The sequence below is a fragment of the Lepidochelys kempii genome, chromosome 1, assembly GCF_965140265.1.
Source record: "Lepidochelys kempii isolate rLepKem1 chromosome 1, rLepKem1.hap2, whole genome shotgun sequence".
Lineage (NCBI taxonomy): Eukaryota > Metazoa > Chordata > Testudines > Cheloniidae > Lepidochelys > Lepidochelys kempii.
This window is the reverse complement of record NC_133256.1, coordinates 31071565-31086763: the sequence shown is the minus strand read 5'-3', so window position 1 is coordinate 31086763 and position 15199 is coordinate 31071565. Positions and strand designations below refer to the sequence as shown.

General features: G+C 40.9%; 1 long non-coding RNA gene across 1 annotated transcript in view; it reads right to left on the bottom strand.

Moving 5' to 3' along the window:
• Nucleotides 1–277: 277 nt before the first annotated feature.
• The window catches only part of LOC140909212 (uncharacterized), a 45917-nt gene continuing 30995 nt past the window's right edge, over nt 278–15199 (bottom strand). The window contains exons 2-4 of the long non-coding RNA XR_012158138.1: nt 7244–7327; nt 1855–2094; nt 278–363 (exon numbers count right to left, since the gene is read on the bottom strand). This is a non-coding gene — a long non-coding RNA (uncharacterized lncRNA). The remainder of the gene's footprint in view (nt 364–1854; nt 2095–7243; nt 7328–15199) is intronic.

The following is a 15199-nucleotide window of genomic DNA, read 5'->3' as shown; positions in this document are numbered from 1 at the left end:
AAACCTCCAAGGATGAGGATTCCACATCCTCCCTTGCTACCCTATTCCAGTCATTAACTATCCTTATTGTTAGAAAGTTTTCAACCTAAATCTTCCTTTCTGCAAATTAAGCTGATTACTTCTTGCCCTACCCTCAGTGGACATGGACAACAATTGATCACAGTCCTCTTTGTAACAATATTTTACATATTTGAAGTCTATCAGGTCCCCTCTCAGCCTTCTCTTCTCTAGACTAAGCCTCCTCATAGGTCATGTTTTGTAAACCTTTATTATTTTTGTTGCTTACCTCTGGACTCTCTCCAGATCTTCTTAAGCGTGGCACCCAAAACAGGACACAATACTCCAGCGGAGGCCTCACCAGTGCTGAGAAGAGCAGAACAATTACCTTCCATGTCTTACACGCTACAGTCCTGTTAATACATCCTAGAATTATATTAGTTTTTGAACCTGCAATATATTTGGCTCATATTCTATTTGTGACTATAACTCCCAGGTCCTTTTCTGCAGTACTACTTCCTAGCCATTTTGTATTTGTGCACTTTGATTTTTAACTTCCTAAGTGTAATATTTTTGCTCTTGTCTTTTCTGAATTTCATCTTGTTCATTTCAGAACAGTCCTCCAATTTATCAAGGTCCTTATGAATTTTAATCCTATCCTTAAAAGTGCTTGTAACTTCTCCAAGTTTGGTATCATGTGCAAATTTGATAAGCATATTCTCCTCCAAATCATTAATGAAAAGATTTAATAGTTCCAGACCTATATAGCCCATGTTTTCACCTACATTTACAGGAAATGGGCCCCAGAACCTGTGACTCCTAACTCAACTCCCACCCAATCCCTTATCATTCTAGAGGTAATTCTTTATGGGACCATAACCTGTGACAACACAACATTCTACCCGCTGAATAAAATTCCAACCTCTAGTTGTCACGGAGTACAGAGAGTGATTTTATTTTTTTTCTTTGGGAGAACTGGGAGTCACTTTTGAATTAACCTGAGGCCAACTAAAAGCACAAACCTCCCTAGGAATCAGTTATTTAACATTAAGAATGTTTTTTAGAGAACAGGCCAAATTCTGCTGTCATTTACTCTTGAATTTACAGAAGGATAACTCCATTCACTGCTATAGAAATTGCTCCAGATTTTTACCTGTATAACTAAGAACAGAATTTGGATCTAGCAATAGAGAGGAGTGGGGGAGAGGAAAGGGAAGAGAGAGAATTGAGATTTTGGAGCCTTTACTGAAGAATTTTTGTTGTGTTTTGTTTATGATTAGAAAATAGATTTAGATATTAAAATGCAGTAGAATTTAAAACAATTTAAAAAAAAAAAGCTCCAGTACTTATGATTGAACAGCAATTACAGGGCTCTGATGAGAAGTTGCAAGTGGGGGATTAGCCTATCCCAGCACCCATCATATCACCTCCTGAAGAGACTGATACCTGCAACAGCCACTTCACAGCCCAGTGATTTCAAAACTTTCCAGGACTTGCTGAACAGGATGACAGACTCACTGGAATCTCTACTGTAGATTGTCCCGGGAGAAATTGTACAAGTTCCTGGATCTCTGAAACACCTCTGTGCTTGGGTGCCTGGCAATGCCATCAATGAGTGACTAGTGGAGACTGCCAAGTTATTCTGGCAAACACCTGCTTCCCTAGCTAACACATCAAAGGGAGCAGATCACCACTACTAAATGCTTTCCCAAGTTTCTGAACAATTTTAAACCTACCCTGCATCTGAGTGGTTGCATTCGCTAATGAGAGAACCAGATATAGGCAACAGAAATCTCTACCCTGAAACAAAGAACCAAAAAACTCAATAAATTTGGTCATAAAAATTATTCGACTTACAAGTTAGGATCATCAGTTATCAGGTCTCACTGGAAAATATGATTACTTGAATTGGGATGCCATCTCTAAATTTGTTGACAAAATTCTTCAAGAAAGCAGAGAGGAATTTAAAGTCTTTGGTCCTGGAGGGACAGCTCATAGTGTGCCCATCCTTTCAAGCGGCTATTGATGCTGCAGATACAATCCATGGCATCTTGATTAACATGAGAAGATCTTCCTGGCTTCAATCCTCTGGTGTCCCTATAGAAGTACAAGTAACAATAGAAGAGCCACTGTTTGAGGGCTGCCAATTGTTTAATATAAAGACAAAGTCTTACATATGCTAAAGGGCTCGCAGGGGACACTGAGGTCTCTAGGAGTTGCTCCTGCATCCAAAAGAAAACAATTTTGACCTCAGGCATAACCAAGGCAGGACTCAAACTCAGACACATGATCATAGTGGCTCAGGGATGGCCATGGCAGGTTTTCAGACCTCATGAATCTCTCTGACCTCCAATCTGATTGTCTCTTCAACCAGATCTGATATTTCAGAAAGAGGTGCAGGAAGGCTCCATCTTCCCTGTGCCTCATGGTATGGATGCTGGCTGGTTAAAAACAGTAGCCAGGAACTGTTCTATGGCAGTGCAGAACATTCTAATACACACTAGAAAAGACTCTACAAGACTATTTAGACCTTCGAGTGGAAGAGAATTAGCATTCTGGGACAGCAACATCAATTAGCTCCTTCAGCTAGTTGAACTATTTCTTTTCCTTCAAGAATTCAGGACTGTCTATAAGCTCCACCTGGCAAATATTTCTGCTTGCAATCCACCTATTCAGGATCTCTTAACATTTTAACACCCTACATTCCTAGATTCCTGAAGGGCCATATGCAGGTATATCGTCCAACCAGGATTCTCCCCCTCAGTGGGATTTCAAGCTGGTGCTGTCCAGCTGGGTCTGACCTTTGAGCCCCTGGCCACTTTTTCATCAAAAGAGCCTTGCTAGTGGGAATAACATCTGCTAGAAGGGTGGGGAGATACAAGCACCCATGTTGGGACCTCCATACAGTATCTTTCACAAAGATAGGGTGACTTCAAAACCTCAACTAAATTCTTGCCAAAGGTGGCATCTGGCTTATACCTTACTCAGGTTATACACCTATCTGTTTTCTTTACCAAGCCACATTCCAACAAGGGGGAAGCTAAGCTACACATATTAGATGTGCTGAGTACATTACCCTTTCTTACAGACAGGACTGTGCCCTTTTCCCCTAGTGTCATAAATATAAAGGGAAGGGTAAACCCCTTTGAAATCCCTCCTGGCCAGAGGAAAAAACTCCTCTCACCTGTAAAGGGTTAAGAAGCTAAAGGTAACCTCGCTGGCACCTGACCAAAATGACCAATGAGGAGACAAGATACTTTCAAAAGCTGGGAGGAGGGAGAGAAACAAAGGGTCTGTGTGTCTGTCTATATGCTGGTTTCTGCCGGGGATAGACCAGGAATGAATGGAGTCTTAGAACTTTTAGTAAGTAATCTAGCTAGGTATGTGTTAGATTATGATTTCTTTAAATGGCTGAGAAAAGAATTGTGCTGAATAGAATAACTATTTCTGTCTGTGTATCTTTTTTGTAACTTAAGGTTTTGCCTAGAGGGGTTCTCTATGTTTTGAATCTAATTACCCTGTAAGGTATCTACCATCCTGATTTTACAGGGGGGATTTCTTTATTTCTATTTACTTCTATTTCCATTAAAAGTCTTCTTGTAAGAAAACTGAATGCTTTTTCATTGTTCTCAGATCCAAGGGTTTGGGTCTGTGGTCATCTATGCAAATTGGTGAGGCTTTTTATCCAACATTTCCCTGGAAAGGGGGGGTGCAAGTGTTGGGAGGATTGTTCATTGCTCTCAAGATCCAAGGGTCTGGGTCTGTAGTCACCTAGGCAAATTGGTGAGGCTTTTTACCAAACATTGACCAGAAAATGGGGTGCAAGGTTTTGGGAAGTATTTTGGGGGGAAAGACGTGTCCAAACAGCTCTTCCCCAGTAACCAGTATTTGTTTGGTGGTGGTAGTGGCCAATCCAAGGACAAAGGGTGGAATATTTTGTACCTTGGGAAAGTTTTGACCTAAGCTGGTAAAGAGAAGCTTAGGAGGTTTTTCATGCAGGTCCCCACATCTGTACCCTAGCGTTCAGAGTGGGGAAGGAACCTTGACACCTAGGCTATTTGTAGCTGTAGCAGGGCAGTCACCCCACTCCAGCTCAGCCTTGTCAAGGGCTGGGGTTGGGAGCCAATTAAAAAGGCTGAGAGGCAGCCAATCAGGGCCAGGCTAGGCCCTATAAAAGGGCTGCAGGGCCAGAAGGCAAGAATCTCTCTCTAGCTGTGTAGAGAGAAGGACCTAGCTACCTGGGAGCTCAGGATCCTGGGAGTAGAGCAGTGTGGGGGAAGGGCAAGAGCAGCTGGGGAGCTCTAGCCTGGCAAATCCCCAGGCTGCGGGCCCTGCTAAAGGCCAAAGCAGGTACTGGGGTTGCAGAGGTTCAGCCTAGGGTTAGGCAGAGGCAGCTAGTCCGACCCCCTTGCCAATGGTGAGTGGACTTTACAGACTGCAGTTTTCCCCAGTGAAAGGGGACTAGATGGCAACTGGCAGTAGTCACTGAGGCAAGGTGGGGTAGAGGGTTGGGGGTTCCCCTGGGAGGGGAGACCCAGAGCGTGGGGACTACTGTGGGCAGAACCCCAAGGTAAAGGGGCACTGGGGTCCGGGAGGGGCACAGGGCCGAAAGCAGGCGAGACACCGGCCAGCAGAGGGTGCTCCGAAGCTGGGGTTGAGTTAATTCCCAGGACAACCAGCAGGAGGTGCCTCGCCAGTGAGTCTCGACTTTGCTACAGTAGCTTATGCAGATAAGGTGAGAGGTCAGGTGTTATCAAATCAGACAGTCTAATTGGATTGTGCTATGAAGTAGCTAACATAGCTGCAGCTTTGAGGGTTACAGCTCAGGGCTCAAGCCGCATCTGCAGCTACTTGAAGATGTTTTTCTAATATTAGGCATTTGTAGAAAAGCAATTTGAGGCTTGATACTCACATTTACCAAATATTACTTCATAATAGAAGCATCAAATTCTGATGCTTACTTTATCAGAGCTTTCTTGCAATCATTGTTCAGGTAAGACTCTTGGAACCCACCTTGTGTGATCTAGGTCACTGCTTGTGAGTCACCAACAGTGAAATATGGATAGGGCAAGCACTTGAAGAAGAAAGGGTTAGTTACCTTATATAAACTGTGGTTCTTTGAGATGTGTTGTCCTCATATATTCCACACTCTACTTCCCTTCCCGGGCTATTCAGTACTGGCAAAAGAACTGAAGGATAATTTGGGTGCCCGGCCCTGTATGCCCTCAAGTGAGAGATGCAAGGCATGTCCCCAGCAGACACTGCTGGCCAAAAGAATCTGAACGTGAGTGGATGGGACCCATGTGCATCAACAGTGGAGTGTATATGAAAATAAGACCTCTTGAAGAACCATAGTTACTGTAGGGTAAGTAACTGTTTCATATTTTATCTGCATACCCAGAATTACTTAAGGCTCCAGGGCTGTACAGCAGTAAAATTTGACCCTTCCTACAGGGTGGCTTCCATGGAATAGTATGACTAGGGCTTCTAAGTGCTACAGTAATACAAATAAGAAATAAGAGTTTGTTACCAAAAAAAAAAGAGAGACTTCTTTCAGGAAACTGACATTTTAAGTGGGGGAGGTTTAGGTTGGATATTAGGAAAAACTTTTTTACTAGGAGGGTTGTGAAGCACTGGAATGTGTTACCTAGGGAGGTGGTGGAATCTCCTTCCTTTGAGGTTTTTAAGGTCAGGCTTGACAAAGCCCTGGCTGGGATGATTTAGTTGGGGATTGGCCCTGCTTTGAGCAGGGGGTTGGACTAGATGACCTCCTGAGGTCCCTTCCAGATATTCTAAGATATTCTATGATTCTAAGGTTCAGGGGCTATATGTAGTTTTGACTACAGCTTTAAGCAATTTCAAAAGTTTCATTTATGAACTCCTCTCATTAAACTACCACTTCCTCTGAATTTAATGTTTCCACCTATCCAACACAATTGTCCAGTGCTGTACACAACGCAGTGTCACCATGCACCATCTCTGTTGTACTGCTGCAACTAATTAGTGACAATTACAACAAAGCTACAAAGTCTTTAAAATGATCATAAAGCTAGACATTTACAAGATTCAAGCTGAATGACAGCGAGCTCTTTTTTTAATTGCACTGCAGATAAAGTTGTAAAAACAGAAAACCGTTCTAACTGTGTATTTTCAGGAGATCCCTCAGGAAAACAAATTTTGTATCTATGATTTCATTTTGAAAGCACTAATGACAGACTATTTTTAGCTGAAAGAATTGAAGAGTATACTAGTCTCTAACTGAAAACAACATCATTAAATTTTTTGGAGACATCTGAAGAAGCTCTTCAGAAAGCCAGCATGACCTCTAGAATTCAATAAAACCCTCAGAATAGCCTTTCTCCATCTGTAAAGAGAAAAATCCACTCACTTCCACTCTTCTGAAGTGATAAGATGGAATAGATGGAGGGATTTTTTTTGTATATTATAGTTACAAAGAACTCTTTGTAATAGCTTATATTCTATAATAATAGGGGGAAAGAACTTCTAATATTATTCTGCCACCTAGCAGTTTTTCAGCCCAATAAGTTGTAACGGCATCAGAAACCATGCGTTTTCTTAACATGGTAGGGAATGTGTTGCTCTGAGCTGTCACCTCCCAATCCTCCCCAATGTAGGTTGCTGAGTCCATAGAAGACACGAAATGCTGTAATCTCCCAAAAAAGAGGTGAGTAATACATGCCCTTATACATCTTATTCCAACTAAAAAAAATAGAATGAGGAATTTATTCACTACTGTCTTGTGCTTCAAATATTGTCTGAACTTATTAAAGAATACAAAATCAGCAAAAGAAAATGGCATTCAGGGTATGTCTTTACTGCAGAGTTTACCCTTGTCCAGACACTTGGAAATGGGCACCGATGCTTGCCAGACCTGTCTGAAAGTATGTCTGTTTGTACATCACATTAATTTTAACACTGAAATATAAACATTTTCTTTCATGATTTTTGGAGAGAAGTCATTGATGTCCTCAAATGACAAGCTATGGAGTTTGTCACTTTCAATGCACAAAATTCTTTTTGGCAGCATTTTCGAGGCAGACATCTCTCTTCCTGTTCATTTCTCTATCCTCTGTCTCCCCCAGGACCACTAATTAATTTTGAGTAAACACCTCAGACACACAGAGTGAAAACAAGCTATATGCATGAAAGAGAGAGACTGGTTATCTCTAAACAGGTATTGAGAAAGTTCATCATGTATGCACATAGTTTGAAATAACTTGCTCACCAAGTACTCAGAATATTTTGAAATATATGTATATCTTCCTTCACTCCTCAGGATCCACTTGACCCAAGTCCATAAGACGATCACCTGCAAACTCAATCATTAGAAGCCTGGATAGTGTATGAAGCAGAAAGCAGCATGCACACTGAAATACACAATTGTACGTCTGTACAGATTAAAAGAAGAAAGAACACACTAACACTTAAGAAAACAAAGAAACAGGAGCGAAGGCATTATATGACTGAGCATGTTGGACCGTAAACAAAAGATGGCGGCCTTCCAGCTATTACCAGCCAAGGGGGACACTATACATGACATCACTCCTAGTATGAGTCCCATACGAGTATGAGCTTGGCAGGATTGCTTCACGATATTGCCGTCTCTGACCTCACATTTTTCCCGATTTTTATCAGCAGAGAGATTATTTATTTTTTAAAATAAATTATGACGGCATGGTCAGAATTTTGCCAGTTTCAGCTGGCCAACAAAATGCTGCCTTAGGAGACTGCTAGCAGACTTACTCATAGAAATACTAATTTTACAAGTGCAATTATTGATTTTTTCTTTTTTCTCAGCACTGACCTCCCACCTCTCAAGAATGAAGGGTAATGGTATTTGTGTAGCCAGATGTGTATATTTTCGTCATATTTGAACAAAAACGTTTATATTTAGAGAGAATCTTTTTTCCCATATCTCCTTTATTTATCAACAGATTTTGATAAAATTTAAAATGGAGTCAGCTTTTTTCTTTTTTAGAGGCCCCTCATATTGCGAGGCCCCAGATTCTAGACTCTAGAAAGTCTTCAAATATGTAAAATGTAAGTACTGTGATCAATTGTTCTCCATGTCCACCAAGGGTAGGACAAGAAGTAGTCAGCTTAGTTTGCAGCAAGGGAGATTTAGGATGGATATTAGAAAAAACTTTCTAACTATTCAGATAGTTAAGCTCTGGAACCAGTTACCTGGGGATGTGGTGGAATCACTATCACTGGAGATTTTTAAGAACGGGTTAGACAAACACCTGTCAGGGACGGTCTAGTCCTGCCTCAAAGCAGGGAATTAGGTGACTTCTCAAGGTCCCTTCCAGCCTTACATTGCTAGGATTCTATGCTATGGCTCATGTGCCCATAGTTTGCCTGCTACAAGGAGCACGTGTATGTGTCAACCATAAAGGCTACTACGTGATTATTATTATTATGCAGACCTTGGTCAGTCACAAAGGCAGGTTCATGAATAATAGCATGGGATGCCACAAAGGTGTGTGTAAACTGGGAGGAAGCACCCAGTTCATAGAAGCAGGTTTCAGAGTAACAGCCGTGTTAGTCTGTATTCGCAAAAAGAAAAGGAGTACTTGTGGCACCTTAGAGATTAACCAATTTATTTGAGCATAAGCTTCCGATGAAGTGAGCTGTAGCTCACGAAAACTTATGCTCAAATAAATTGGTTAGTCTCTAAGGTGCCTCAAATACTCCTTTTCTTTTCATAGAAGCAGAGAAGTGTGTGCAGAGGAGTGTTTTTGTTTTGGAATAATTTTATAATATAAATATGCATATTTTTAATAAGTTGTTTGTAGAGGTAGAAGGGGTAGGGAAAAATGGACCTGGAGAACTATGGGATGGCATTGGAGGGTTATCAAAACCTGAGTGACACAACCTGGGCTTTATCTATGTCCCCATTGCAAAGTAGGTGGGTTTGACCCTGCCTTGCAGCAAAACCTAGATGCTGACCAGGAGCAGCTCCAGCCATTTTGCTGTCCAGAGCAGAAAAGATTTTTCCTCCTGTCACAGATCCACAGGATTTGTGCTATGTTCCAGCTTTCTACAGTCTCTCAGAGGAATCCCTTTAGTGTGACAGACCCCCAAGGGGTCTCACTCTTGCTCCAGAGTAGGCCACTCACCCTCACCTCCTTCTAGCCTGAGCTTGTGGGCTCCAGCCATCCTGTTTCACACTAAGTTCTGCTCAGCAAGTCCATCTGAACTAGAGTCCAGGTTAAGGACTTGGATGCACTCAGTGATAAACAGCCTTTTCAAAACAGAGTAGGATTTATTGGACAACGGGAACACAACACTGGGAGTCCTTAGCTTAGCACAGAGAAATAAAGGTTAAAGCATACTCCATTTTAGTCGAGCCAGAGCAAACCACCAGCCCAGCTGCAGTGGATTCCATCACAGCCTCCCTAGTCAGTCCCAGGAGAGAGCTGCAAGCCTTCTCCAGAAGCCCACAATTTATCCCCTGCTCATCCTGTCCTTTGCTCTCAAGCTGGAGTCTCTGCTCAGCTTCCCTACTGGTGTTGGGTGGGGGGAACCTACTTCCTTGGGGTCATTGGTTGGTAGGTGTCAATGTTCTGATCAATGGGGCTTTCCATTGTCTCGTTCAGATTCTGCATTGATATGGGTCATTTTCAGCGGGTTCCAGTCAGTTCCTTAACAATCCTATTCCTTGCAGCCCAGACAAAAAGTGCCACACTCACCTAATGCTCTGTGCTGCCCCAAGAGTAGACTTAACCCCTTTCCCCCTCCACGAGGTAACAAGGCAGAGTAAGAGGGGAAACTGATGCACGCATAGGCTCCATAAAAAAATGTTACAGAAAATTCCTACTTTGTCACATTCCCTCCCTTCCCCAGCTAGGGATGGAGCTGCCAAGCAAAAAGAGAGCCAAGCAGTTTGGCTCCCTCTAACAGTTGGTGTCCTCTTCACCCCCTCCCTCCAACCACCCCTGGCTCTATCCTGTAACCCCAGCCAGGCAAACAAGCCTGGGTTCAAAGCACATCTAAGCCTGAGCATAAGGGTTTTTTGTGAGCCCAAGTACAGGAGATTTGGCTAAAACTTGGGTATGAGACTGAAGTAAGTCTGCAGTGAAGTTATACCCTGAAAGTGAGATACAATGAGCAAGTAAAAATAGGGAGAACTCCTCACAGAGTTAGAAGTGGGAGATTTATACTGTAATATTGTTGCAATACAGATTATGACAAACAGTTTTGCTACAGAGGGATTATATATATATAAAATATGGGTTATGTATATTATATATGGATTTTGTGTTTTTAAGTCGACTATACAGATTATCACCTGTTTTGTTCATAATCATTTTAATGGGTGTTTTAAATTAATTTGAGCTATTTTAGGGTTTCATATGGCTGCCCATTACTGTAGTATCTTATTGCCTATTTTGTTCTAGTGGTTTCTCTAGCATTTGATTATTATTATTTAACAAATACTGGGAGGGGGAAAAATTAACAGAAAAAGGCAAAATAAAAAGAAACCTTGAAACATTAATGTTTAGTCAAAACCCTGTGAGCATACAGTATCTCTTCACTACCAGCCCTAGATTTGGGACTGGTAAATTAGTGCAAACACACCAAATATAAGGAGGAATGGCAAATCCTTCTATTTACCTTTCCAATCTCTTTTGCATCTGGACATGTATTAGCACATTTGCCTTCCAAAATTCCAGGATGGAAAGATTTCCTAAGCATGGAGATAATACCTGAGATTTTCAGAACATGCTAGATCAGACCTAATGATTAAACAACTCACTTTTTTTAAAGATAGGGATTAAGTTCTCACATTTTTAAAATCTAGATTTGAGACAGTTATCACCTAAATCTTATTATTTTGTATCTCTATGGGAATAACACTTAGAAGCTGCAAAAAAATTCTATTCTATATAAGTTCTTGTACCACACGCATCACTGTAGTATGAGTGCCTTTCAGGACAGCAACATGACTAACATTTGTTCTGTTATCCTCTTCCTTGGGTAGAGAAATGGATGCAGTGGAGTATTTTCTTTGAAAGTTTTTCTATCTACAATGTTTTTAAGAAAAGCTTAGACCTTCCCTGACAGGTGAACTTGGTCCTCCTTCAACACAGGCAGCTGGACTTGATGACTTCTCAAAGTCATATCTGTGATTGCGTGTATATTTATTTTACACACATGCATACACACACTCATTCTGGTCTGTTACACTCTGTTTCTATAGCACTTAGGTTAAGAGATAGTTAATGAGATATTTGGGCAGGGACTATGTTTTAGGACTAGGTCCTGTGACTAGGGCCCCTAGGTGTTACAGTAATACAAATAATAGGAGCAACATCTGAGTGGAACAAACAAATGGAAGGAGACAGAAAGGGAAGTCGGGATAAAAGTAATGTGAATGTTTCTACCCAGGCTATCTGCTGTGTCTACATAGATATGCTCATGCAGCTCTCATCTGACGTAGCATAGCAGTGGTGGCATGGGCAGCAGTGGCACAGGCTAGCAGCCCCAACTACATACACATGCCATGCAGGTGGATTTATACTCAGGGTGACTAGGATGGTGCTCCGGCTGCAGCTACCTGTGCTACCAAAGACACTACTATTCTTAGCATGTTACCTCAGTCAGAGAATCACACCCCGAGCTCGTAGCGTAGAGGTAACCTATTTGCATAATAAGGTATCACGTAATTCCTTTTTTCTTTTACGCATTAAATTTGTCAGCAGCAGTCGTCTCCGCTGTCTGCCTGTCTAGCCGTTGTCAGCTGTAAATGTTCTGTAGGCACACTAAATCTCGAAATAATCCCACTCCAGTGTCACTGCTAGAAGCAGTGTACAAAATTATAATAGCAATTTGAGGTCTGTTATATGCCCATTATATTTTGTTTTTAATGCAATTCCTATTAACTCTGGCTTCTTGCAAACAAAACTATAAAATGCCAACACAATTTGCAGTCAATATTACCCAGTTAAATCGACACTGCAAATCCTCACTTTGTATCAATGAAATTGAATACATATGAACTGTCAGTTTCATTCAATGTATGGAGTCCTCTTATGGGTTTAAATGGCCTAACTGGTTATTTCATATACAATTCATTTTTAAAATTTCTCAAAGAGGAAGAAGATCTACTTATCTCAGAAAAAAATAAGCATGTTACATTAAAGAACACAATACAAGTACCCTTTAAGGTTTTGCCATTAATGGCAAGGTTATATGTGGTACTTTTTGCTTCATTGATTCAGAGATTCATGACCTAAGTGAGGTCATTGCTTATGCACAGAGCACAATTAAATCAAGGTTAGACAAGCAGGGTGCTTTAGTACAAGATAATGTGCCAAGAAATTACATAGCTCTTGAAAATTTGCATATGAATCATACTTGATGATGAACTTTTATGAGTTTTTGTGACTGTCTCAAAAAAAAAATCAAGTGGTGAGTTATATCACATTAGCATTGCTTTAATTTAAAAAATATATACATGCTATTATTCTAAGATGGTACCTATTAAATGTAGGTCTAACTTTACATTAACTCCTTTTAAAAATATAAATAAACAAGCAAACAGAAAAAAGGTTGCTTTGTTTAGTTTTTTATGTCTTGTTTATACTCTTTCAAGATAACATTAGTATATAGAATTAGTTGAAGAAACTCCAGAAACTTTTTAAACTTTCTAATCAGAGTTTGACACAATACTTACATAAAAGGTCTCACATGCAGGCTAAAGATTTCCTATCTTAAATTCCTTTAATACGCACGTATTGTTCAGTCCTTCACATATATGTTTTAATAAAAAGAAGGCCATTGCCAAAGTATGACATGCAAAGACTATGTTCTGACATCAACTGATATTTTAATAATGTTAAAGGATTCCCTCTCCTCCCACAACCAAACAGCAAGGAAATTCAGACTCAGAGCTGCTATTTTAAATAGTGAAGTAGTTAATTTGCTTTCTATATGAACTATTCTTTGTTGAGTGCTGTCAGCACACTCAATATTGTACAGTAGAAAAATTGATGCCTGTTGCACAGAAACTGCCTATCAGACTCGAAGAAGAGCTCTGTGTAAGCACAAAATGTTGTCTCTCTCATCAACAGAAGTTGTTCTCATCAAAGATATTACCTCACAACCTTTTCATGCTACATCTGATGCAGATTAAAATGCAAACATAAAAGGCTCACAGAAAGAAGGTCCAAACTTCAAGCAGTACAAGTATTTTCTTTCAAATATATAATCAGTGTGTGTTGGTCTGTTGAAAGGCCTCACGGGAAAAGTTAGTTCTGAGGGATGAATTGGAAAAAGAGGAGGGAGGCCATTTGGTGCCCAAGGTGAGGGTATTTCTGTGCATGAAGTGTGGGGAGTGGAAAAAGAGAAAAGACTGGAGTGGGAGAGTGGCTGAACCCTGTGACACTGAGAGAGGCAGAGTAGGAAAAGGCTCAGGGAAATGACAACAAGGTGGGATGTTGCACACCTTGGGGTCCCTGAGCTGGAACCCGTAGTAGAGGTCGTGTCGGAGATCCCTATCAGCCACGGGGAAGTGCCACAGATTGGGCAGTGGAGCTGAAGTCTGCCTGAGACAGTTTGTCCAGTAGGACTTTGATACCCCCAGAAGGAGAAAACACATAAGAAAACGGAGCAGTCCCTCCCCCTGAGTAATATAGAGCGGGGGGCAGTGGGCATGGAAGTGAACAAGTGATGGAAGGAAGCATCACACCTGGAAGGATCTAATCTTCTGATCCAGCAATGTAATAATACTGCATGTTAACAATCACTGGCTCCTTGCAATCCCAGTCAATGTCATAGGAGCATAGGTATTGCCATATGAGATTGTCATGCTGTCTGGCATGGCTCACTTCTGTGAGTGCCTGTCTCAGAGCAGTCTGTCAGAAAACAGGGCTGAGACCCCAAATTGGTGGTGTGTTCTATAATTAGACTTCACCAAGCCAGTGACAAATGTGAACTCCTAGATCACTATAACAGTCTTAACATGGAGTCACAGACAGTCCCCTTAAACTCTCCAGTCTATTTTGCCACCCAGAAAAGCTGGACTTTGTGATAAAAGGTCACTTAAATCAAAAATCACACCACATCAGGTTACTTCCAGTCCCAAGAGACCAGTCACTTACCCCATTTCAATTGCTACTCTAGATCTTGCACCAAAGACAAACTTGTAGCCAATTCTACAGTAAACTAACTAAAGGTTTATTAGCTAAGAAAAGGAAGGTTTCAGAGTAACAGCCGTGTTAGTCTGTATTCGCAAAAAGAAAAGGAGTACTTGTGGCACCTTAGAGACTAACCAATTTATTTGAGCATAAGCTTTCGTGAGCTACAGCTCACTTCATTGGATGCATCCAATGAAGTGAGCTGTAGCTCACGAAAGCTTATGCTCAAATAAATTGGTTAGTCTCTAAGGTGCCACAAGTACTCCTTTTCTTTTTAAGAAAAGGAAGTGAGTGTTGTTGAAAATATATACACTGGTGAGTCACAATTTGTAATTCCAAATGGTGGCAGTGATGTAATAAACTTCCAGTTTCCCAAAAGTCTTTTGAAGGTACACTGTAAGAGTCCAAACAGTCCAGAGATAAAGGATCTTTCTCTGAATTCATGCTTATAGCTTCTTCTCAGAGAAAACAAGCTGACAGAGTAACTACCCACAAATGCTTTTCCTTTGATGACAGGGGGAGCAATGCATTTTGAGTCTTTGACCTCCAATCATCATACACAATGAGCACTTTGAAATTAGCTCTTTTCTAATAGATTTTTTCATTTGCATTCTATAAGGCTTCTTTCTCCTTTGGGTTATTTAGTGACAGGGGTATACACAATGTAAATGTTTGCTACTATGTAATAGCAGGATACAGATAAGTGAAAACAATTCAAGTAATATCCCATTCATTTTCATGAAGTTTAAATACCAAATACACTCTTAAACATTTAACAATCACTTTAAACTATACCAGAGGTTCTCAAACTGGGGGTCGGGACCCCTAAGGGGGCGTGAGGTTTTTACATGGGGGGTCGTGAGCTGTCAGCCTCCATCCCAAACCCCGCTTTGCCTCCAGCATTTATAATGGTGTTAAATATATTAAAAAGTGGTTTTAATTTATACGGTGAAGTCACACTCAGAGGCTTGCTATGTGAAAGGGGTCACTAGTACAAAAGTTTGAGAACCACTGATCTATATTAATACACTTGTGAATTG